Below are 26,298 nucleotides of genomic sequence, written 5' to 3' on the forward strand. Positions count from 1 at the left end.
TTATTATTATTATTATTATTATTATTATTATTATTATTATTATTATTCAATTTAATAACCCGCCCACCCCCTAAGGGCTCTGGTCCTGCTTAAGGGCAGGTAGAAATATCTTATGCAGTAAGATCTTCCTTGATTTCTCCTTCTCCTGTGTTCCCACCAGATCATATGCTGTGGATAGGGAGGGGCCTCATAATCAAAGAGGTGTGGTTGGTTGAGATGAAGACGGTGAATCAAGTAAAATAATCCCTCTTGCTCTTGAATGAACTTGGGAAGCTTCTGGCCATGACAACTATTTTTAATATACACAAATGTCTATTATATTCTGTTTTGTTCGTATCACCTGCATCGGAACAGTGATTTTTTAATCCTGTACCTGCAGGGGCATGTTGTGTAGCAGTCGCCAGCATTTCCCTCCCCACCCCCAATGGCAACCCCTGTGCTTTATGGCACAAACCACTGAACTACTCTTGAAATTCCTTCATTTTCAAATGTAGTTTGCTATTCATGGTTCCAGTATGGGCTGCTGTTCAAGAAAAATGGATCAAGCTGATGATTTCCTCGGAACATTCCTTTATTCCCTGCAGATGCCGAAAACAATAATAATGTGTTTAAGTGGCTGTTGTTGCTTTTCCAGGCTTTGTGTCCATGGTCTGGTTGTTTTTGCTCCTAACATTTTGCCCACACCTGTGGCTGGCATCTTCAGAGGTAATGTCAGCCTAGATGGGGCAAAATGTTATCAGCAAAAACTATCAGGCCTTGGCCACAACAGCCCCCCCAAAACTGCAACAGCCAGTTGATTCCAGCCATGAAAACCTTCAACAATACAATATGTTAAAAGCTGAAGAATGCATAAATCAGTAATTATCCAGTAAAACTGCTGTGGAATAGGCATCACTCTACACATAAGGATTGAGTGCATTTCTTTGAGTAGACTTCCAATATTATATCTGCTATCCAGAGAAGCAGTGTGTATTTGCATGGAGGAATCCAGAGCTTTGTTTGGTGTGCAGAAGGCACTGCAGCTGTGACTCTCCTCCCTTAATGCATAGTGCAGCTTTGGATCCCAGCATCTCTGGACCAGTTATTCACATCCCCTAAACACATTTGTTGATTTTTAGAATAAGCAGCGATTGATCAACTATGTTTAAATTTCGTGATAGATCTAAACAATTGGTTATTTAATTGCTAAGCCATCTAGCTGAAAAAGGACCAACACAAGCAAAAAATCTCTCACATCTATACTGTTTGTTTTTAGAAGACGCTTCTAAGGCGAGCCACTCCACACCCTGGGGAATTAAAGAACATCAAAAAGACAGTGGAGAATTTACGGAACAATATGAATGCTGCTAAAGGACTGGATTCAAACAAAAATGAGGTCAATAATGCCAATGACAGAGTGACCACTTCTGTGTAAAGGCTCACGTCTTCCAGGTTTTACCTCCTGTGCCTTTACCCTGCTGTTGAGTCGTTCCTGTTGCATCCTGGGATATCATTCAATCAACCCTCATGTGTTTAGCCTGAAATCTGATTCATCTCGTCCTTGTGTCATTTTTCGAAAGGTGTTTCTCACTAGAAGAAAAGTGCCTTATTTCAGTCCAAGCATTTGAACAAAGAGGGCCCAGTGCACCGAGAAAATGTCTCCCATAATTATGTCCTTTGCTTACACAGCTCCAGTTTGTGTCCTGGTGAATTATGCCCTGAATTTCCAATGTTGTCACTCATTTAACAGGCTATTAAGACGGTTGTTTTCTTTCTTTGAGCAAGGGGAATACACTATTATACAATCATGCCTCTCTTATGCACAGGGGAGTCGTCTGTGGGGTTATTTTTCCTGAAGCACTTGGGTATTTATTCTGCCCTGTGTTGACCCATGGTGAAAAAAGTAGTTATGGAGAACATATCTTTTTTAAACCTTTCTGGCAGCTCAGATGGTGTAAATTTTATAATTTTGTATAGGAGTTTCATAACAGAATGATGTATTTCATTTTTTAAAAAAAATTTAAACGGTACATTTTACTATTTTTGTGGAAGAATGTTATGGAGATTGATGTCTATCATACCTAATTGTGCCTTTAATGCAAGTGAAGTCAGATTATTGTTACAAAAAAAGGAACTATGAGCAGAGAAAGACGTTTAAACGGAGGTGTCTGTTTAGTTTTGCCAGTTTGCAAAAATACAATGGCTTCCCTTCCTTACCTTTTAGAAAAGCAAAGTTTGCAAAGAATTCTGTATGTTGTGGTGATGACATTAGATGTTCAAATTGCTACTGCCTTTTTTTGACATGGTGCGCGCACATACATTTTAAACAAAAAGCGGTTTTTCATCAAGAGATTGCCCATTTTTAAATGTTCCATTTGTGAATGTTTTAAAAAGTGAACAACTGCAAGAACAGAAATTGTGAAAACTTTAATTTTATGTACTACACAGGCATGATATTCTCAAACGTACTTTGAAAGGTTTTATATCCATATAAAACCTAATAAATGGTAAAAAAAGAATAGTGGCTCAGTAACCGTTATTCTAGTACTTTGATCTTTAAGTGGATGTATGATTTTAATATATGCTAATTTGTGTATTCTACTACATAGTTCTCAATAGTAACCTCAAATATTCAGGTTTTTAAATTTCTGGGGGTGACTGCATATTATTTCACAGCATACGGATTCTTCCAGACAGAGAGCACATCAGATGTTCGTTTGCAAGGTAGTTTTTAATGTAACCACAAGTCCAGCTTTACAGTAGGTAAGAATGTATGACAGTTCCGAGACAGATTTTCTCCATTTGAATTCAGTTCAGAGATCTTGGCTGTGACAAGAGAGAATGGGCCTTTGGCTGCGACTTTGATTGTACAGAACTGTTGAAAATCCTCAAACATAAAGTTCTACAAAGCCCCAGGCAGCGTGACCAAATCTTACCAAAAAGAAGCCAGACAAACCAAAATGACTTCAGTAACATAAACATTCATTCTCCTAACATACTTTCCATCAAGAACTTTATGCTTTGCAAAAGGGACAGGCCTGGTAATATGTTACTTACAATCACAGATCTTGAAGAAGTTGGTGCATGTTTTAAACCTTTGGATATGCAACTGGGTGTAATTTGCAGTTTCAGTGGGAAATATACACATACAGAAAAAGCTTTAAAATGATCTAAGTATGAGCTGCTATATCTCTGTCCATTCAATAATAAAATGTGTGGGGTTGGCCAGGAGAATCAACATCAAGTTCAAATGCATAGAGTAGACATAAGTAGGTTCCTACGAACATCCTATTAAAAAGGGGTGTGTGTGTGGGGGGGTAATGTGCCATATGTTCTTCAGAAGAAGCAGTTTTGGAACATCATGCATGTCTTAAAACCCTTTACAACAGGCTTGTTTTGCTCAGTGCAAATGAAAGTATCTTGTTTAAAGTAATGAAATAAATTTCTTCATTGTTGTCTCATGTCGCTTTACGGCTAAACCACTAAAACAGGTTTACAGTATTCAGCCAGTCTCACAGGGATCACTTGCTGTGGATGTACTTGTGGGATGTAAAAGAATAATGGTTTGATGCATCTTCCCACAGTTGAAACCAGCACTAGTCATTGACTGCAGGAAGAAACTGCATTGAAAAGCATTGTGTTCAAAGGAATGTGCAAGTTGGATCTAGGGCTACTGTTTTGTTTGTCATCAAGCATTAAACATAGAGGTGTGAATTATCCCCATCAGAGTGAATGAAGAACTGGTGTTTCAATGCTGGCTCTATAGTATTTATTATTTACATTTGTACTCAAATTTTTTTTTTTTTTTTTGCAAGACTTGCTATGGCTCAACCATAAAACCACCTAGATGTCTAACAATGCAATCTTGTGTGGATTTATTCCAGTCTAGATCTGTGGAATCTAGCTGACTTAGATTGAGGTAACTCTGCATAGAATTGCACTGCAAATAACTTTGTAATTAATGTTTTGCCATGGTCTCATATTGATATGTATACTGAGTTAAAATATTTGTTTGTAGTTTACATCTTGGTATTGGTGTCATACTTTGTTTCTGTGTGTCTGAGCAAAAACCCCTGACTTTTCCAAGGAAGATATTCTTGCTATTTGATAAAACACACTTCCACATCTAAAAATGGACCTGCGTTACCTGGTTTGCATGCTGCTGTAAATCAATGCAAGCAGGTTGGCTTGAATTCTGGTGTGAACAGTGTTTCTGTGAGATCATTGCCAACTGACCTGCCTTATAGATGTTCCATAGTTTTGCTATATATTTCAAAAGTCTCATGGTACAAAGTTCAGTGTCTGAAGGCCTCAGATAGTAGGCTATGAATGTATTTTTCATCTTTTCTTCCCATCTTGGACAATGGCTACAGGGACTGAACACCTTGTACATGTACATGAGCAAATAATATCCAAATGCTCCCTCCAAGAATCCCATGTGATAGTGTCTTTTGTGGCTACCATTGCTTACTGTTTGTGAATTGTAGCTGCTCAAAACTATGCTGTTAAAATCATTGAACTGCAGGATTAACACCCCATGAATAACCAGGTAGGAATGCATTTGTGAATGTACCTTAATCCTTTATACATTTCATCAAACATACTTGATACAAATAATTCATCAGTTGGAATGACAAAATGTATGTTGAAGGAGGTAAGTACAAAAACCAAACTGCAGTGCACGGTTGTAAAAGAGTAGAGAACGCCATATATAACACTTATGAGCTGTTACTGTGTTGGGCTGGTGACAGCATGGTTCTTAAGTACAGAATGCAACAGTCAAGTTGATTTCTGCTGCAAGAAGCAGAGGGATTCAGTTTTGTACAAGCTGCATAGCTTGGCTATGTGTTTCATACCAAATTCAAGGTACCAGTTTTGGACTTTGAAACTCTTTACACTGTGGGCATCTAGGATGCTTGCAGTAGCATGTTTCCCAATAAGTACCTTTTTTTCTTTGAAATGCAAGTACCACAGAACTCTTGATGGACATATGGCCCCGTGATGGAATGCAAAATAATTTAACAACCGGTTCCAGTGGTGGGATTCAAATAATTTAACAACTGGTTGTTTACAAGCACCATTTTAACAACCGGTCCTGCTGAAGTGGTATGAACCTGCTGAATCCCACCACCGCGCATGGCCAGTCAAGTAATTGAATGTCAACAAGACGCTGTTTCAGTAGTGGCTAGTCAAGTTGTGGGAATCAGCCATATTCTTGAAGTTTGCTAGATTAGGAATTTTATTTTTCTTGTGGTATGTAGGTTTTTGGCGCCTAATGTGCTCTTTTTAGGTTTTACTTGATTTTTCTCTCTTGTCTTTCCCCCCCAAGACCAATATGGTATTGCTTTGTTTGCTTATTTTCTGTAACAGTTTTACTTCATTGCATTGTTTCCATGATTTGTTCCCTGCATTGAAAAACAGCCTGTTGATTTGCTTGATAAGGCTCCAAACAACCTGTTTAGTTTCATTGGAGCTAGAGAGCATTTTTACAGAAACATAACATGGAGGCAAGAACTGCATCATTTTCATATAATAGGACTCCAGTGGTCTACCCCTGAGGGTAGCAATAGGGTATACCTTGTGCATACATATACATATGTGCTAGGCTGCTTCCTTAAATGATATATAAATCTTTGTATATAGTTAATATATTACATATTTATCAGTGAGCACTGGTTGCCTATCAACCAGTAAATGCCTTTCATTGAGAGCATAGTTAAGGCTTATACCAGTTCATTACCTTCTTTCTGTGGTGGCTTTTCCATCTGGAAATTGATACTTGATGAAGCAGTCAGAAGTGACTGAATATGTGTGTATGATCTCAAGTGAACACGTGATCATAATACCATTGTGATTATGCCAGTTCTTTGTCTGACTTCCCTCTTAAATCAACCACTGATACTGTGCCCTCATGCAATGGTCTTTGGTTTCTATCAAATCTAGCACTAACTGAGCTATAAGCATGTGACATATCAGGGTCAGATGACAAGGAAATTTGAGACTAGACCCTGGTCAGGAGACCAAGAGAGTCAACACAGGCTGAGGAAGTCAGAAGTCAAAATCATCTTTACCACTGAGTGTCTGATCGGCTGCTCCTTCCGGTGGTGTACACAGACATAAGTGGGAGAAGCGATGTATTTAATTCATTAGTAGCAGCAGGTCCTTCCCCAAAGCAGAAACAAATTTCAATTTTAGAAGGTTTTGTGATCCTGTAGGTGAAGTACTTTGAGGGGTACTCACTGATCCATTAGTTAAACAGCACTGCTCTTAGGAAAGTCTGTTGATCATCATTGTTAAGGAGTAAAAAATTATGATCAGATTGGAAATGGGTTTCACCTATATTATGGTCAGACTGGAAATTGGTTTAGCCTGGATTCATGTATTTCATATTCCTATGAATAAAGATTTTAAATGTTACTGTGTATGTGTGTGGCTCAGACACCAAAAAAACAATTTCTTTAGGAAAGCTGCCTGTAATGGAAAATAAAGCTTGCAAATATTTGAAAGTTTGAAATGTTCTGTTTGAGATGTATTTATATTTTTTTCTCTAATGGTCTTCATAGTATGAGTGGTTTATCCTCGAAGAGGATTTTGTGTAACTAATTATGACCAAAGTTAATGTTGGGCATTTATAGGATGCTTTTTGCCACGCTCAAATTATTCATGTATAAAATCTCCAAGCAAACGTCCATCTTCATTTCTGTTCTGTCTGCCCCAGATGAAAGACCCTATTGGGTAACATATTTGTGCATCCTGCAGTTGGTTGGTTGATTGCTTTATCCCAAAGTTATGCCTATTTGTACACACATTCTTGATGAAGGACAGCTGTCCGGATTGAGCCCCAACGCTGCGCCCAGACTTGTTCAGCTGCATCACAAGAAGCCCGCAGCCCCGTCAGCGGCTGAGGAAGGCTTTAATGCTGTTGGGTCTATCCGGGCCGCCTCTCGACACAGCGAGCCTCTGACGCTCGGATCGGCCACTGTGTCGATACATCGCACCCACCAAGACTCTCTCAACTGCGTGATCGGGTCGATCCATCAACGCACGCTGTGGGCTGAGAGAGACTGTGGGGGCAGGGGCTCTGAGCCCAGTTGGGTTTCAGCCTGGAAGTCTCAGCTGAGCCTACTGAGGGGAACTGACAGCTGGGACGCAGGCAGGGAGATGAGGGGAGGAAGGGGATATAAGGGGGTGGGAAAGGGACGCTCAGGGGCATTGTCTGAGGGAAGAGGCAGGAGGAGAGAGTTGTGTGTGCAGGCAGGGGAAAGAGAAAGGTGAAGCCCAGGAGGGCAGGGACTGGGAGAGCCAGGGGAATTCCTGTTGGAGCCCAACCTCTGTGAAGGTGCAACAGGGGAGGGTGGAGTGGGGAGCCCAGGAGGCAGGCTAGCTCTCTCAGCTTCATGAGAGGCAATGGAGCAAGTGGGGAATAGGTGCAGTGAAGGGGCCAGGGGACGCTTAACGCTGAGGCATCCTGTGGGCGAAGTTATGGCGAGCCACTGGGGAGGAAAACCCGCAAATAAAAAAAGAGGAGGGATGGCACACTCGCCCCAGGGGGACGGGCGGGTCAGGGGAGGCGCCACAACAGCATTTCATTGTAGTTCCTGCAAGAAAACACCAGCATTTTCTTCCTCAATTTTAACATGTTGCACTGCTTAACGTTTTCTGATGAGCAGTGTAGGCTAAAAACCTCATGAAGGCGTAGTCATTGTTGCGTGGGCATCTTTTACTCATACGGCTTTGTGATCAAACTTTCTTTTTTCAAGAGGAAAGAGCCTTAAGTAGCAATAAAGGATCAGCAGCAGCAGCACCAAGGTGGGTTCCACGTCTTTTGAGCTTAAAGAAATGATCTCTACCTCGCTATTAATCTTTCAAAAAGGATAAGTAGGAAAGGACAAATAAGCCTTATTTCTATATGGAGGTACTTTCCAATGCTTACAGCCCAAGCTGGGAGAACAGGAAATGGGTACTTTTGCTGAGACCCAAAGTTCCAGGGGACAAATAGGATGCATTTGTTGTGTCAGAAATAAAATAGTTTTATTCATAAACTGAGAGGGTGGGGTAGAAATTTGTACCAAGTGGTGGTTGAATTCTGTTCATATTTTCCTGTGCCTTTTCTTTCCCTTTCCTTCTAATTTTTGGGGGTGGTGTTTTGGGAATAAAGGTTATTCTGGTAGGAACTTAACAGAATTAAATTATTTTGATACCTTCTTTCCGCCCCACTTTCTTTCATCTAACCCACTTATTAATTAGCATTAATTAGAATGCAACTAGTTCAGATTTTTTTAATTAGGCAGTTGATGTGTAGGCAACATTTAGCCAACAAACCATGGATTGCTGAATTCAATCCATCTCTGCATAATGGACGTTATGATGGAATTTAATGTGCATGACAAAACATAGATTTGCTTTTAGAAAGCAAATCCCATTAAGATGAGAATGGTGCTCTAAGCACATGCGCTTTCACAGGGTGAGGTGGAGGGAGGGTTTGGGTGTTTTGTTTTGTTTTCAGAGTTGCCATGCACTTTGGTTTTTTTGTGTTGCAGGCAAAGAAGGCATCCCCAGAGATAGGAGGGAATCTCCAGCTGCAGTTGATCAGGATGAGACAATAGTATTTGGTGGGTAAGAATGCCTCACAACTTTCTCTCCCATCTGTTTTTTTTTTTGCCTTTCACATATGATATTAATGCAAAATACAGATATAGTTTATATAAAGTGAAGCAGTAGAAGCAGCAAGTCTCTTGGTATTCTTTTTATTCACAATGTGTGACTTTTTCTGCCTTACTGGTAGATGCAGAGAGAAATATTCTTCCAAATACCTTCTAAGGGCCTGAGCTTGCTAGGTTTGGGAAAGTGATGGTCAAGATCATTTTGAACCATAAAAACATTTGCCAATGCTTTGGCAGCAAATATGTGTGGATCTAAGGATGATGCGTCGTGGTCTAATTCGTAGTGAAGTGGTAAGCCTGTGTCTGTGCATAACTTCTCCATATTGCTGGTACTACTCACTTGATCTGGATTTTCCTCCATATATTAAAAGAATCCTTCACTTAGAAAACATACACGTCAGATAATGATGATTCCAGCCTAGCATTAATCCTGGCACACTAATGTTACCTTTGCTGACAGAAGACATCAAATTTGCTGTGAGCATCAGGATGCCAAGTGAGCCGTTTCTACTAATATTTCAGACAGTTGGTACAATAGTTGGTACAACAAAGTAGCCAAGAGTGAACCAAGAGTGAAATCTTCTTTCAGCTACTCCTTATGACTTCATAGGCTTGCCGCTTCAACTTCCTCATAAGGATAATGTGTCTTAAGGGTTGTTTGTGAGGATTACTCAGATAACGTGTATGAAGTATTTTTAGAAAATTATGAGCGATGATATAAATATCAGCTCTGGGTGGAGAAATGGCAAATAAGGCACCAATGGAAGTAATTATTTTTTGGAATGGATAGTGTTTCCTCTGTGCCATATCAATATAACCACAATGTCTGGTAAATGTTAGCAGTTTGTACAAGATCTGCAGCAATTGATGGCTTTGGTCTTGATTTCCTTTAGGAGTGAATTTCAGTTTCTCTGACCCCCATTATGGCATCTAAGATGCATATTGGATTATTTCTTTCTTACTGAAATGCTTTTTTGGACTAGGCTGAAGTTGGATCCATTAAAAAGTAATAGATCTTGAAGACATATTCCAGTATTCAACGCTACTCAAATGTAACAATAATCCTATTCAGTCTGCAAAAGGTTCTCTGACCCACTATCCATACCCTTTCTAAACTCTCAGTGGTTTTTATTCTGTTTTGGTTGTGTCATTTTTAAAAGTCTGAATACCCTCAGGCAGTTTTAATGTGCATAGTTATCTTTTAATTTTAAATAAAACCTTCCAACAAGAAAGCTAGGTTCATGTGCCAAGTAACTTCATCTCTACAATGTAAGGGCCATTTACCCAAGGCTTTGGTTACGTTAATGCTTTCCATTTGTTTTCTCTGCAGATTGTGCTCCTGAAAAATTTGCTGACCTAAGTTTGCCCAGGTGTTGTTTTAAAACATGTTAATTTTTAACAGCAAATGTAATGACAGTAGTAGTATTAAAATCTTAATGTTGTAAATAGCTAATAAAACTGTTCTTGTAAAAAAAAGTGTGTCGGTGTGTGTGATGGAAATGGGAAAGGTAAATAGTAGTGTTGTCTTCTTTTTTTTAAGCTCCCAAGTTGTATTAGAAGATCGACAAAGCCTGAGATGAGAATGGGCTAGGACAGCAAATGGCTTTCTGTCTCTCTCACCCATAGGTCTGTCTTTTGCTGGTCAAAGAAAAACCAGGAGAGGGAAGGCTAACAGCACCCTCAGAGACTAACTCTGCTATTTCATCAATGGGAATGGGAAGCATCTTGCCATTCACGCATGCCCTACATGGTGCTACATTTGAAGAGCATGCAGAAACTACAATTGTACCAAATGCTGACTGGAATGAGTCACAGGAACGTTATCACTTTTCAGTCATTTCATCTATAGTGGCTCTCAGTTTGCTTCCACACCCAATTTAAGGTACTGGTATTGACTAAAAGCCTTACATGGCTTGGGACAAGCATACCCTAAGGAACCTACCCAACCATTTCAGGCATCTTCAGGTATCTGCTTTAGGTCCCCTTGTTATCTGAGACTAGACTGGTGGCACCCTGAGAAAGGGCCTTCTCAGTTATTGAATGAAAACAGTGGAATTCCCTGGGAGACTCACCTGTTCCTTGCTATCACTGTCTTCTGCCAGCAGGTGAAAATCTTTATTTCATTTGGTGTTGCCTATTGACCTTCCTTCTGTTTAATTTCATATTGTACATATATATATATTGTTTTAAAACTGGATCTGGATGCCCAGCCTAGCCTGATCTTGTCAGATCGTGGAAACAAAACAGGATTGGCCCTAGTTAGTACTTGAAACAGAGACCGCCAAGGAAATCCAGGGTTGCTATGCTGACAGCCAGTGTTAAACCACCTCTGAATGTCTATTGCATGAAAATCTTACAGGGTTGCTGTTAGTTGGCTGCAACTTGACAGTAATAACACACACCAGAGGTGTGGCTCCAAGGGGACGAGGGTGCGATGCATCGGGTGCACGCCCCTGTGGGGGTGTGAGAGCATGGTGGGGGCATTCCAGGGGGGATGGGGGTGGAGGACACACCAGTGTTCTCGGTGCTTTCCCCCCCTTGCTATGCCTCTGACACACACGCATCATTTTAAAGTGAATGTTAATGCCTTTAATTGTTCACCACCTTGAGAGCCCTAACTTGGCAGAAAAACAAAATGATGTTTGTTAAATAAAAACAAACTTTCCAAAAGCAAACCAGTGGCAGGACTGTACCACTATAGGCAGCAGTGAAGTTTTAGAAGCGTGAGCTTTGCTTTCAGTGAAGTAATAGATATTGGTATTGGTTTCATTCCCTCGCACATTTTTCTGTTCACAAAGGCAAATCTAGAGGGTGAATAATTAGGGTAGCACAGTGTGTAGATCCAATTCTAGTCCATTAAATGGGATGAGTTTGCCAACTTCTACGTGGGGCATAAAGTTCTCCCAAGATTACAGCTGGTATCCAGATTATAAAGATAAATTCTTCTGGAAGAAATGGTAGCTCCAGAGGGCAGACTCTGGTGTTCCATGCCCACTAAGCTCTCTCCCCTGACACTATCCATTCTCATGAATGAAAAGACAAAAGACTTTGGAGTAGGTGCCTTGTGCTGCTGTATAGACAAAATGTACATTGCAACTCAGGCCATATAGGCAAGGCATGCTTGATAAAAATACCGTACTAAAGGTTAGGCATGCATATACCTTTTGCACCTGTAATGCCAGCTACATGGAATCTCTCATTTCTTGTATGTTCTGAGATCCACAGAAGTCCATGAGAGTAAATCAAAGAAGAAACAGGACAGGAAACTTGCAGTTATCTATATAGCAATAGCACAGTCAGCCAAATCTTAGGGTACTTAAAACTCAGCGACTGGAGCTGTGAACAGGTACGACAGATTTCTACTAGTCTGAAAAGGGCCCCAGGCTTGCAAAAAAGTACAAAAACAAAAAACAAACACTTCCAGGTGGGACCTGGACTTCACTTGAAATCCTTTACAGAACTTAATTCACCCTTAGGATTGCCAGATCCAGGTTTGGAAATTTCTGGAGTTTTTGAGGGGGAGTCTGAGGAGGGAAGGATTGGGAGAGGGGAGAAGCCTCAGCTGAGTATAATTCTGTAGAGTCCACCCTCCAAAGCAGGCATTTTATCCAGGGGCACAGATGTCTGTTGTCTGAAGTTCAGTTGTAAATCTGGGGGATTTCCATTTACCAAACCTGGAAGTGAACCTCTGACTTGATACCACTTGGCTTGCATGACTGAACTAGGCCTGGCTGCTTGCTCTCGTTCAACAGCAGCCACCCTATGGAAGCCAGTGCAGTGTAGCAGTTAGAGCTTCTGAGAAGGGTCTAGAAGACCCAGGTTGAAATCCTCATCTTGTGTGGCAGCTCACCAGGTGATTTCAGACCAGTCACATTCTTTCAGTCTAACCCACTGCAAAGGCTGTTGTGCGAATAAAAAGGAGAATAATGCAAGCTGCTTTGGTTCCCACTGTGAAGAGAGGCAAAGTAGAAATGAAGTAAATAAATAATGTAGCTGAAGATGGGTGGCAGATAAAACGTAGGTTGGTGAATGGTTGAAGAGGAGATGAATAAGGCAGGGAAAGGGGGGAGGATATGGGGGCTGCCAGGAGGGGAGAAAATGTAAATAGTGAGCGGAGGAGTATACAGTGGAAATGAGGTGCTTCTCCACAAGTCCTTGAGGGTTCTCTACCTTACAAGTGGGCCTGGCCCAGAGACTAGCATCACACAACCAGGCCACAGTTTTCCTAGGGAGAAGCTACTGAGGTGTGTGAGAGGGAAAGTTTAAAACAGAGGGATAGGTAAAGGTAGGCTGGCTGTTAGGTGGGAAAGAGATAAGTTGCTAACTCCAGGTGAGAAAATATCTGAATTTATTTTGGGGGCGGGGGGTAGATCTTGGAATGGTGGGGTTTGAGGAAGGGAAGGACCTCATAAGGGTATAAGGCCAAAGACTCCACCTTCCAAAGCAGCCATTTTCTTTGCAGCAATTCGGGTTGCCAACCTCCAGGTACAGCTGGAGCTCATCCAGAATTACAACTGATCTCCAGATGACAAAGATCAGTTCTCCTGGAGAAAATGACTATTTTGGAGGGGGGAGGACTGTATAGCATAGTGTGACCAGACGTCCCGCTTTTGGCGGGACAGTCTCGCTTTTGACTAATTTGTCCCGCATCCCGCGGGGTTTTAAAAATGTCCCAATTTTTGGAAGGCTGCCACACTGCCTTCTGGGGCGCTCCCCTATGACAGGGCGGGAAACAGGGGTTTGGCAGTGTGGCAGCCTCCCGCGCTGCAGCGCTGCCTTCTGGCGCACTTCCGTTTCCCGCCCTGTGACAGGGCGGGAAAAAGGGGAGCGCCCCAGAAGGCAGTGCGCTCCTGCGGCTGCATGCGCGCATGCCCACGCACCCTCCCCAATGATGCCTTGCTTTAAAAAGGTGAAAATCTGGTCACCTCAGTATAGCAATATACCCTGCTAAGGTTCTTTCCCTCAAAATCTCCTCAAGGTTCCACCTCCAAATCTCTAGAAATTTCCCAACCTGGAGCTGGCAACCCTAAGGGTGAATTAAGTTCTGTAAAGACTTGGATTTCAATAGAAGTCCAGGCCCCACCTTGAAGGCTGGCAACCCTAGAAAGAGAGAATGAGAAAAAAGGAAAGAAGCTATGGGGTCTTTCAGGAAAGGGGAAAAGGAAATAGCAGAGGGGGACACGAGATGCCTCTCACAAGTCCTTGAAGGTTCCTACTTGTAATGTTCTAATGATGATAACTAACTTACTGGAAATCAGAGCTCATTCATTTTTATTTTTAATATCTGGGTAAGTTATTTAGGATGTTTTTTTTTGTTTGCTACAGGGAGTGGGTGTTCTGGATGTTGAGCTCTTCTTTTTAACTTTGTAATTTGCTCTATTTCTCTGTATGGAAAAGTAGAAAGTAACTCTGGAAACTTTTCTTCCTCAAATCCCACAAATGCAAAATGACTCATTGTTCCTGCCCTGTGTGTTTTGCATTATGTAACCGAACTAACAGTTCCTTTGTTTTTCTCCTTCCTTTCGATAGTGACAGATCTCATCACTTCATTTTGTTTACCATGTGTAAATCACACAGAGTTGAGGCAGCTCCAAATGTGACATCATTCGCACATAAGAATTGGATTGGGGGACATAACAGCATCTGTACTTGTGTATGTGGGCAGCATGCACAACAGAGAGCATTTTATAGGCATGCCTGATCATGGCATTTGGCGTTCCACACGGAAGATTAAAAATCCAGGATGAAATGTTCCTTATCAGATCCATCCTTCTACAGACTCAAACTCACGAAACATTTCTCATTTTTTTTAGAATGGTAACTAGAATGCATTTGGGCGATGCAGGGATTTGCCTTGAACGTTTGCTGTCAATTTGCATCTCTTTTTTTTTGTTTGGGGTGTGCTCTTTTCACTGTTCGGTGGGGTCCCTTACTCTAGCCCTAATACTCTGCAATCAGCTTTATCAGGTGCTGCAGCCATAATCACAAACTGTACCCCATGACTTGAGCTCTGAATAAATGATTCTGGTCTAAATGAAGGTGATTCTGGTCTAAAAGAAGGTGATATTATCTGCTTACTGAAGTTCCAGCCTTGATTCTCCCCAACCCCCCCCCCCCTCCCAGAGTGCAATACAGATTACTATTTGCCACAGAGTAACTTCTTGTAATTTTGTGTAACCATTTTAATAAGGCTGGCTGCTGAATAAAATGAAGTTAATAAAGTGATGAGGAGGATTCTGATAGGGGGTACGGTACACCGTGTACCTACAGGAAATGGTGCCCAGGGCAAGAATTAAAATTTTACCCCTCCTCTGTCTCCTCTCTTCCTTCTGGGTCTTCAGGAAGGCTTTGCTGTTTGCCTTCTCTCTTCTGCCCACCTTCCCCGGAGTTAATATTAACAAGCAGCTCAGGCATGTAAGTAGCGCTTGTGGAGGTTGAACAACTCTGCCCAGGGCACCAGCTCTCCCCCATGCCCCATTTGAAGGAAGCAAATAAAACCTTGCCAAGTGGGCAAGGGGAGGAAGAATGCATAGAGAAGGAGGCAGGTGGAGAAAGTGTTCCCAACTTGCTAGTTACTTAACCTCTGCTGTCCGCAAAAGTGGTTTGCGGGGGGTGGGGGAGTGCACAAATCAGCTCTTTGGGCCAGTGCGGAACCAGCAGGAGCACAGGGGAAGCTAGTATGATACGTAAAAACATAAGAAAGAGACTGCTGGATCAGACCAGAGTTCATCTAGTCCAGCACTCTGCTACTCGCAGTGGCCCTCCAGGTGCCTTTGGGAGCTCACATGCAGGATGTGAAAGCAATGGCCTTCTGCTGCTGCTGATCCCGAGCATCTGATCTGCTAAGGCATTTGCAATGTCTGATCAAGGAGGATCAAGATTGGTAGCCATAGTTCAACTTCTCCTCCATAAATCTGTCCAAGCTCTTTTTAAAGCTATCCAGGTTAGTGGCCATCACCACCTCCTGTGGCAGCATATTCCAAATACCAACCACACATTGCGTGAAAAAATGTTTCCTTTTATTAGTCCTAATTCTTCCCCCCAGTATTTTCAGTGTATGCCTCCTGGTTGTAGAATTGTGAGAAAGACAGAAAAATTTCTCTCTGTCGACATTTTCCATACATAATTTTATAGACTTCAATCATATCCCCCCTCAGACATCTCCAAACTAAAGAGTCCCAAATGTTGCAGCCTCTCATCATAAGGAAGGTGCTCCAGTCCCTCAATCATTCTCGTTGCCCTTCTCTGCACTTTTTCTATCTCTTCAATATCCTTTTTGAGATGTGGCGACCAGAACTGAACACAGTTCTTCAAGTGCAGTCGCACCACTGCTTTATATAAAGGCATGAGAATCGTTGAAGATTTATTATCAGTTCCTTTCCTAATTATCCCCAGCATAGAGTTTGCCTTTTTCACAGCTGCCATGCATTGAGTTGACATTCCCATGGAACTATAAACTAAGATGCCCAAATCCTTTTCACTCCTCTTGCTGAGCCCAATAAGGTTGGCAACTCCACCTCAGGAAACTCCTGGAGGTTTGGGGGCAAGCCTGGGAGAGAGACCAGAGTGGGATATGATGCCACAGTTCACCCTCTGAAGCTCTCTATATAATCTGATCTCTGAACATTGGAGATGAGTTGTAATTTTGGGAGAACTTCTGACTCCACTTGGTTGTTGATAATTCTACAGATAGCTCTTCCAATTATGGTACATGTTGGGGAGATGCATCAGAAAATCCTTTGGTAATGGATTTGCTACGCTGTGTTGTCGAAGGCTTTCATGGCCAGAATCACTCGGGTGTTGTGTGGTTTCTGGGCTGAATGCCCGTGTTCTAGTAGCATGTTCTCCTGATGTTTTGCCTGCATCTGTCGCTGGCATCTTCAGAGGATCTGATGTAGTAAAGCAAGTGGAGTGTATATATCTGTGGAATGTCCAGGGTGGGAGAAAGAACCATTTGCCTGTTAACAAGTGTAAAGAGTGTAATTAGCAAGCTTGATCTGCATGTGTTGGTTGCCACCCATTTAGCATGTGAGTAACCATGAAGATAGCATAATCAATTAGTGAGGGCATCTGCATTGTAGTAGCCTGGCCTTTTGATCCCTTTGATTGCTTACTACCTAGAATGGTGGGTGGTGTTCACTAGCCCTTTGACTGCTTACTGCCTGGAGATATCCTTTGTCTGGGTGGTGTTCATTAGTCACTGTCTTGATTGTAGTGTTTTTCAGTACTGGTAGCCAAATTTTACCAGTATGGCTGTTTGCTGTTCAGAAATCTGAGTTCATCTATATCAGTGATGGCAAACCTTTTCGAGACCGAGTGCCCAAATTGCAACCCCAAACCCACTTATTTATCGCAAAGTGCCAACACGGCAATTTAATCTGAATACTGAGGTTTTAGTTTAGCAAAAAGGTTGGTTCCGAGGTGTATGTTACTTGGGAGTAAGCTTGGTGGTAGTTGGTGGCTTGGCTTTGAAGAAACCGAGCAACTCTTCCAATGAATGAATCATTGGAGGGTTTACTCAGGAGGGTTTACTCAGGAGGGTTTACTCAGAAGCAAGCCCCATTGCCAGCAACCGAGCTTACTCCAGGTAAAGGTTTGCGCTTTAGTTCTTCACATGAAAATCAGTGGGGTTTAACAGCGCTTAACAGGGTTACCTACACTGCTTCCCCGAAACTAGGTCTTAGGTTTAATGCTAATAATGGAGCCCAGCGGCCCAGGCTAGCCTAGATGTGGGAGGGGGCATTCTGTTTGCGCATGCCCACAGAGAGGGCGCTGAGTGCCACCTCTGGCACCCGTGCCATAAGATCTCCACCACTGATCTATATTTATTTATTTATTTATTTAGATTTTAGATTTCTAGGCCGCCTCTTCCCCGGAGGGCTCGAGGCGGCTCACAACATGGCTGTTGTCAACAGCAGCTCAAACAACATAACTTAAACATATTAAAACTCCAGCAGCAGTTACATACAATTTAAAACAATTCAAACAGTTTAAAACAGTTCAAACAGTTCAAACAGGTGCCCGTTCCTAAGGCTAAAAAGCAAGGAAAAAGAAAAAGATAAGAAGAAAAAAGGGAGGGAACAGGCGGGCCCAGATGGAATCACAGCAGGCCCGACCAAGATGACAGAGGATGAAAATTGGCAGCCTCAGTTACAGTTCCAATTTCAGTGGGGGGCAATAGAGCCACGGCCAGCCTCTCCAAAGGCCCGGTGGAATAGTTCTGTCTTACAGGCCCTGTGGAACTCACCAAGATCCTGCAGGGCCTGGACTGATGGAGGTAGAGCATTCCACCAGGCAGGGGCCAGAGGCGTAAAGGCCCTGGCCCGGGTTGAGGCCAGCCGCATCGTCGCAGGGCTAGGGGTCACCAGTAATTCCGCCACCGCCGAGCATAGTGGCCTATGTGGGACATAAGGGGTGATGCGGTGCCGTAGGTATGAGGGCCCCATGCCGTGTAAGGCCTTAAAGGCTATTACCAGCACCTTGAAGACGATCCGGAACTCCACTGGGAGCCAGTGCAGACGGGGCTGCACAGGGGTGATATGGTCTGAATAATCACCACCTGTCAGAAGCTGTGCCGCTGCATTCTGGACCAGCTTCAACTTCCAGATCAATTGCAAGGGAAGGCCCGCGTAAAGCGAGTTACAGTAATCTAACCTCGAGGTGACTGTCGCATGGATCACAGTGGCCAGGTCGGGCTGGGAGAGATAGGGGGCCAACCGCCGTGCCTGGCGAAGATGAAAAAACGCAACCTGGGTAACATGGGCCAACTGGCTCTCCATTGACAAGGCAGAATCCAGGCGGACCCCCAGGCTACAAGCCAGGGATGTCGGAGCCAAAACGACCCCCTCCCATATAGGCGGCTGGAATTCCCTTGGTCTCTCCCCCCGGCCCAGCCAGAGGACCTCCTTCTTCGTTGATTAAGTTTTAACCTACTCTGCCTCAACCAACCAGCGACCGACTCCAAACAATGCTGTAGAGCTGCAGGGGCAGAGGCCGCCCCCCTCTCCATCAACAGAATGAGCTGGGTGTCATCCGCATATTGGTGACAGACCAGCCCAAAACTCCACACCAGCTGAGCAAGGGGTTGCATGTAGATGTTAAATAAAAGCGGGGAAAGCAAGGCCCCCTGAGGAACCCTACAACTAAGTGGAGTCCTTTGGGAGGCCTCAACCCCGCACCATACCTGCTGACCCCGACCCTGGAGAAACGAGGCAATCCATTGAAGGACAATGCCCCGCAATCCAGAGGCTGCCAGGCGGTGGATCAAAAGGTCGTGATCGACCACATCAAACGCTGCTGTGAGATCAAGTAACACAAGCAGCGCCGATCCGCCTTGGTCTAGCTGCATGCGGAGCATATCTGTGATGGCAATGAGGATGGTCTCCGTCCCATGCCCAGCACGGAAGCCGGACTGGAAGGGATCGAGCACCGATGCATCCTCCAGGAAGCCCTGAAGCTGCTCCAACACCACTCTCTCAATTACCTTCCCCAGGAACGACAAGTTCGAAACGGGGCGGTAATTGGCCAGATCGCCAGGATCTAAAGATGGTCTTTTTAAAGAGTGGGCGGACCACTGCCTTCTTCAACCCACCCGGAAACACTCATTGCTCAAGGGAGCAGTTGTCTATATTCAACAGGTGGGGTCATAACTCCTCCCGGCAAGCTTTTATCAGCCAGGAGGGGCAAGGATCCAGAGGACAGGTAGTAGGTCTAACAGCAGCTAGGACCCTGTCAACATCAGACTCGCAGAGTAGGGAAAACCGGTCCAAACTTGGACCCAAAGACGGCGAAGGAGCCTCGAGTTCCTTTACTGTATCAATTGTGGCTGGAAGGTCCCGGCGGAGTGACGCGACTTTATCTACAAAAAAGCTCTGAAATGCCTCACAGCCGATAGCCAATTGAGAATTTATAGACCCCTCCACCAAAGAGGTGAGGGATCGAACGATCCGAAATAGTTGTGCCGGGCGAGAGCTAGCAGATGCGAGGGAGGACGAGAAATGGGCATTCTTCGCCCTCCGTATTGCCAACTTATAGGCTTTCATAAACGTCCTATAAGTCGTTCGCGCCACTTCGTCGCGAGACTTCCTCCACACTCTCTCTAGCCGTCTGAGTTCCCGTTTCATTTGGCGTAGCTCCTCGGTATACCAAGGAGCCCGTCGTGAACGGGGGCGCAGAGGGCGCCTGGGAGCAATTTCCTCAATGGCATCGGAAAGTCTGGAATTCCAGACTTATTATTAACTTTATAGTCCTTTAAAATCTATTTTATGTAACAGGCAGCTCAATCCAGAGGAGCAGTGGTGGACTCACCTTAGGAGTCAGTGTAGCCATGTGCCAATTCAGGTGCCCACCCTGCCAGTTCAAGAGGCAAATGCACCAGTGGAGGGGGGAGATAGGCGTGTGGACACCATGTGGCTCTCTGACGTCTGACCCTAGAAGTTGCCACCATTCCCCAGCCCTGCCAGCACAGAAAGATGCAATGGCGTGGCTAGGGGCATAGCAGGGGATGGAGGTGACTGTGGTCAGCATCCACTGCCATCTCAGCCCTTGCACACTCCACAGCCAGCCTCAGACACACTCCACATTTTTCATGGTGTATGTCCATTGTCCACTATGGGGGATTTTGCCTGGCCAGGTTCTGTTTTTTGTTTTTGGGCTTTCCACACCACAAAGAAGCCCTTTGGAGAAATGGATGGCACCTCAGTGGCGCTGTGTCTTGCCATCCAAGAGGTCTGGATTGGGTGGTTAATCAAATTATTATACTGTAAATTAGGGAGGCCTTAGTTACTGTGGTGACAATGGCCTTCATTGTTCTGAGGATGCAGGACCAATAGCCTATCATTCCACAATTACATTGTTTGATCAGTGCAAAACAACATGCCACTATCCCCTGACTGCTGGTATTCAGTAGATGTGATTACCTCAAGGATTCACGCAACAGGCTTGAGAAAATAATCTATATTGTATTCAAACTGCTAAAACAATATGCAACAAGATCCACTAGATGGTACTATTGCAGACGTAGAGTGAGCATTAATATCAGGGCAGAAAGGGAAGATGTTGAAGATTGATTTGTCACAATGTTTGCTAACAAGAAGTGGGAAAAATCTAATGGTTTTGACATGTTTCTCATTTTGATGTGTTTCTCTCTTATCATTAGCTTCCTCATTACAAGTCTATTTCTGTCTTATTTATAGAAACTAGAAACTCCAGAAATACCAGATGACTAGAATTCATCACGTAATATAGTCTGTGCCTTTGTAAACGCCATGGGAAGACTAGAAAATGAAAACATATCTTTTAAATTTTAATTGAATAACATTTTTAAAATCCAGGGGGATTTGCTTGAATTTTCAATTTACTGAAAAATAGAACAGTAAAAGCATTACCAATGCCCTGAAAATAAGCATTAAATACCTAGGTAAATGGAGTTCTGTAATTGCGAGCAGCCACTGGAATGTCAGTAGCCACACTGACTGGCTAGAAATGGTGTCCAAAAAGTGTTGTTGAGGGTGCACTTAATAGACAAAAACATGGTAAGACCCATAACATTACATTTTAACCTTTTTCCCTCAAGCAGCTCAGAGGGTCCCCTTCCCTTCCTTACAACAACCTTATGAAGCAGGACAGTCTAAGAAAGAAGGGTTTTGCCAGGCCTGGCCTATAGTGTCCTGCAGACACCCTGATCCACACATACTAGAGCTTCATAGGATAAAAATATCACAGACACTTATCCAGATTTTTCTTCCTTTAGCATATTTATGTTTCAAGCTATTGCTCAGCCTAGTCCAGCAGTTTACAAGCCCAGGTAAGCTTGTTTTCAGAGAAAAACCCTCTTTTGATCCAGGCTTCTGATCATTTTTTTTAATGGAGCTGAACCACGTTGCTACGTCTCATCTGGCAAATTACGCTTTTGTAAAAATAAGACAATATCTACAAAGTCAAGAAAGCTAGTGCTTCTAATAGTTTTACAAGTCCATAGTTAGGAGTCAATAGACCATGGGATTTAATCTAGACTGCAGCAATTTATGTCTCTCTCAATGTGAACTGAGAAGTTGAATCCACAAAGTAGCATCCAGAATGCATTCGACATATATGAAGCTTATCAAAGGGGAGGTGGGTGGTGGGTGGGAATGGCCAGGAGGTGAGCCAGAGAGTAGCATTTGTGTCCTGGAAAGCATATGTTATCAGTAGTTATTGATCAAAATGCATCAATCTTCTTTCTCTTATGATCCTTCTGTTATTGCATACTGTAGCACCTGGCAAACATTTTTGTCATTCATTCACTTGTGAGTCCTGTTGACTGACTCATTCACATAGTGATGCTTTAACGCACCTATGATGGCTGGAGCATTGGAAACTCTGAGAGGGAAGTTGATCCCAACAGCTGATGCTCAGTTTCTTGGCATTGGACTTTGGCATATTCCAGTACTGAATTAAACCGGCTAAGTTCTTGTGCTTTTACAGGAATCTACCAAGTGGCTTCCCAAGTCCCCTAAGTTGCATGGCAGTCATAACTGGAGCTCCCAGGGCACTCACCGGGCGTCACGGAAGGGCAAGGAGAGCACCCCTGGTGGTAATCTCTTCGGTTCAACCAATGAAAAATGGAAAGAAGGAAGAATTAGTCCTGAGCAAGAAGCTGAGGAGCTGGAGGATCCTGATGAGGATGTAAGTGGTAATCCATTTCTGTAGACTCTATAGACTCTTACATTCGAGCTCAAGAAAGTCCATTTTATGCATGTCTGATACCATTTGTTACCAATAAATCCCAGGGTAAGATTTAGGACAGTATTTCCCAGCCTACAGGACATACAATTTATGTGCAAAAATGTGAGGGCAAACACATGCCCAAATTAATGGTCGAATCCTTAGACAACTGCCTTGGAAAACAGCAATGCTCCTGTAACCTGTACAGCCTTAGAAGGACAAGTTAGTGGTCACAGAACTGTGGATTCTGCATTCAAAACCTGAACATGCTTAAGCAAATAATGTTTATTGAAAGCTGAGGGAAACAATCGGTTCACACTTGGGAGCTTTGACAAAAATATAATTATCAGTCCCAAACTTAGGACAAAAAGAGAAGACTCTAGCCACCTTTCCTTACAGTTAGTGAGGAACCACTCACTCATAATTGAAGGCTCACTCCAGAAGACAGGTGCTCCTCTGCCAACTGTCTTTCTCCACTTCCCCAGACTTTTCTCCTAAGGGATTTCTTTTTTAGAAATTCTTCACACCCTCAGGAAGAAAACACCACAGCTTTGTCTCTCCTTGCTTCTCTCTCAGAAGCCCCTTCCTCACATGCAGGATAATGCACTTTCAATCCACTTTCAATGTACTTTGAAGCTTGATTTTACTGTGTGAAATAGCAAAATCCACTTGTAAACAATTGTGAAAGTGGATTGAAAGTGCATTATTCTGCAAGTGTGGAAGGGGCTAGAGTTCACCCCCTTTTGCTCCCTCCCTGTTTCCCGACAACCCCTCACCCAGTCTTCCTGTAGAGGGCAGTCTTTCCAGACTGAGACCCTCAGTCTTTCCAGACTGAGACCCACTAAGTAGGAGAAGACACACTTTTTAATAATACATATTTTTTTCAAGGCTTGCACTCCACTCTTTTTCCTGTTTCAAATAATATATATATAGTAATGTCATTCCTTTTTGGATGTGATTTAACTGTTGTTGTTGTTTTTTGGGTGAAACTTTGTTTTTGGCTTAATTCAACACAGCCAGAGCTATTTTAAAATTTTTTTGAAGTGGTTTGCTTCCATTTCAGGGATATTAATCTTATGTATTAACAATGTTACTTTCTCTTAAAAACCAAAACCAGGAGCCTATATCCAAATTCTCTGGGAGTCTCTTTGATAGTGGCAATCCCACCCGAGATCAAAGGAGTACTAGAGTTGCTTTCCAAGAGAGTGAGAAGACAGCAACGAAGGTGAAACCTGTTCCAGCACTCAGCAATAAGCACCCAGTTCCAGCTGCAGCCCCCAAAGAAGGCAACAGAAGGTTTTCGAAGGAAACCAAAGAGCAAATCCCAAGAACTGCAGGTGCAAGTGAGCAACCCTTGAAGGTAATTTGTGAACAGTGACACTCTTTTATCTTAATTCAGCACACTAGAACTGAAAACCGCTAAGTGATGACTCAAAGTCTCTCCTCTCCCTCAAAGGTTGCTCATTCACTGAACCCAAAGTCGACAAACATACACTGAAAGCTGAAATTAAATAGTGTAAACACTCAGGAGGTGATTCACATGTCTGCTGCAAAGATTTTGGATCAGACATGCTCCTGGAGTTCTATACTAGGAATTTAGTTCCAAGGTTGACCAAGACCTGATTCAGCTCAGCACTTAGGCAGTCAGTGAAAAGATGCTCACTGCTTAATCCTTTCCCATGTTTTTGTTTTTGCCCAAGCTGAAATGGCCCCTAGGGAGCTGCTACTTGTTCCATTTGGGAACCTTAATTTGTACTGATGGCCACATGAAAATGTCCCCAGTGGGGCATATGTGCTTCCCTGCAGCCATTTCAGTTCAGAAAGCTTGTGAAGATGGAAAAGTTCAACCTTCTCTCTCTCCGCACTTAGAAACTGAATTACCAGTATGGAACCCCTGGCAGTGACAAAGGGAGGGGGAACTGTGCTTGGGGCACGAGCTGCCCGTGCACCCCCTCCCACCCCAACCTACCTCTGAAACACCCGACACGCCCCGTCCCAACACATGCGGCAATGACAGCGCCTGGGACTAGCTGCCCCAGATGTCCCCATTGCTGCTATGTGTCTGACTCCTTGTGCACATCTGACAGTCTATGTCTCTGCCATGTGGACTTTGTAGTGTATGAGTAGGCCCTCATGAATGAAGAAAGATACTTTCTAATAATGTTTCCTCTTTGCTTGGATAGAGTTGTCTCCAAGCAGACTGCAAGAACCAATGTCCTTATGGTAATTGTGCAGTTTCTAGCGGTCCTTTAGTGCCGTCCTCAATTACAATACTGGTCTAGGATCTTTATTTCACAATGGGGGGAGAGCGTTTGAATCGGAGTCTCCCAGAGCAGAACTCCACCCATCCTCTATGCCAGGCTGCTGGTGGTTCTTTCAGTTTGTATAAAATTACCCATATTTTGGAGGAAGATGGCCTCAGTATTTAGAGATGACAGGCCAGTGGTGGGATTCAGCCTATTCGCACCTATTCGGTAGAACTGGTAGCTAATTTTTTGTCTAGTTCAGAGAACTGGTTGTAATCCCACCACTGAGTCCTTTCAGAACCGGTTGTTACATTATTTGAATCCTACCACTGTGACAGGCCTAGCTGAAACATGGCACGTTATGGTAAAAGAAAATAAGTTGCATCAACTCTTCTGAGTGAGAATGAGTTCAAGAAAACATACCATGCGTGGATTACTTTTCATCAAAAGTGCAACTTTTAAAGCTATACCGTAATTGGCTATATATTTTCAGTGTATGAAACAGACATATTGTAAACCATTAAAGGTTATTGTAGAAAACCATGCAAGAAATCATTGCCTTAAGTATAAAGCTAAAACTGAACATATCTTGGCTTGGCAATGTAATGTATTAGAAAATTAAAACCTGCTTTATTTCACTATGAAATTATATTATATTACATGAGGGGTTAATGTTCAGATTGCATTTATGCCAGCGGGGGGGAGGAAGGAAGGAGAGAAAGATTTTAGTTTTGAGGGAAGATTCTGTAAGCTCTAAAGCTCTCCACTTGGAAATATTAAAAGATCAACCAACCAGAAAAAAAGTTTCTATATGAAGAACATGTGTCGTGGCAACCTGCCAGAACTGGTAATGAACATATGAAAACATCCTTATGCAAAGTCAGGCTATTGGTCCATCTAGCTCAGGGATCTTCAAACTATGGCCCTCCAGATGTTCATGGACTACAATTCCCATGAGCCCTGCCACTTGGCCATGCTGGCAGGGGCTGATGGGAATTATAGTCCATGAACATCTGGAGGGCCATAGTTTGAAGACCCCTGATCTAGCTCAACAGTGGCTACTTTGACTTGTAGCTGCTTTCTGAATTTTTAGACAGAGAAAAGCCATTGCTAAAACTGTTTCATGAGATATTTAACTGGAGATGCCAAGGGCTGAATATGGGACACTGAATGCAAAGTATGGGATCTACCACCCAGCCTTCTCCATAAATATACCAATGTTACTGACACCAAACAGTCACTCTTTGGGTTTACCACCAGGGATTGATGCCACTGACTTGCATACTTATATGTAGGCCTATTTAATTATTTGGAGCAATAGTTCCACGGTATGTAGAACTGCTAAGCTGGTTGAAAATATGAGTGCTTCTGACAAAGTCACACATTCCTGCTCATTGTCTTCTTCTTTCCAAATGACACCTCTTGTTCCAGTTTTCTTTTATCAGTAGAATTATATGGCAACATGTTGCTAGAATAAAAATATACTCGCTCTGTGTGTGCAATACTCCAGTGATTTTTGTTAAATTTCAGGGCACTATTTTATTTAATTTCTCTGGGATTGTGCTTCAAGGAATTTAAATATGGATGAAGGTACATTACTGCAGATCAGAGGCATAGCTAGGGGAAATGGAGCCCGGTGCAAAATTGGAGTTTTGCTGCCCCCCCCATGTTCATTTTTGTTTTTTGTATTTTTTTAGTGTTTTATC

The 26,298-nt window shown here is 43.1% G+C and overlaps 1 protein-coding gene and 1 long non-coding RNA gene across 2 annotated transcripts in view; one reads left to right on the forward strand and one right to left on the reverse strand.

The window, feature by feature from the left end:
* Positions 1-26,298, reverse strand: part of LRRC1 (leucine rich repeat containing 1) — a 462,254-nt gene that overhangs the window by 1,502 nt on the left and 434,454 nt on the right. The window lies entirely within an intron of this gene.
* On the forward strand, positions 7,562-10,118 carry LOC125432958. Its single transcript, XR_007244573.1, has 3 exons — positions 7,562-7,788; positions 8,520-8,591; positions 9,973-10,118. It is a non-coding gene; the product is annotated as an uncharacterized LOC125432958 (long non-coding RNA).

The sequence above is a fragment of the Sphaerodactylus townsendi genome, linkage group LG01, assembly GCF_021028975.2.
Source record: "Sphaerodactylus townsendi isolate TG3544 linkage group LG01, MPM_Stown_v2.3, whole genome shotgun sequence".
In the NCBI taxonomy this organism is placed as follows: Eukaryota; Metazoa; Chordata; class Lepidosauria; order Squamata; family Sphaerodactylidae; genus Sphaerodactylus; species Sphaerodactylus townsendi.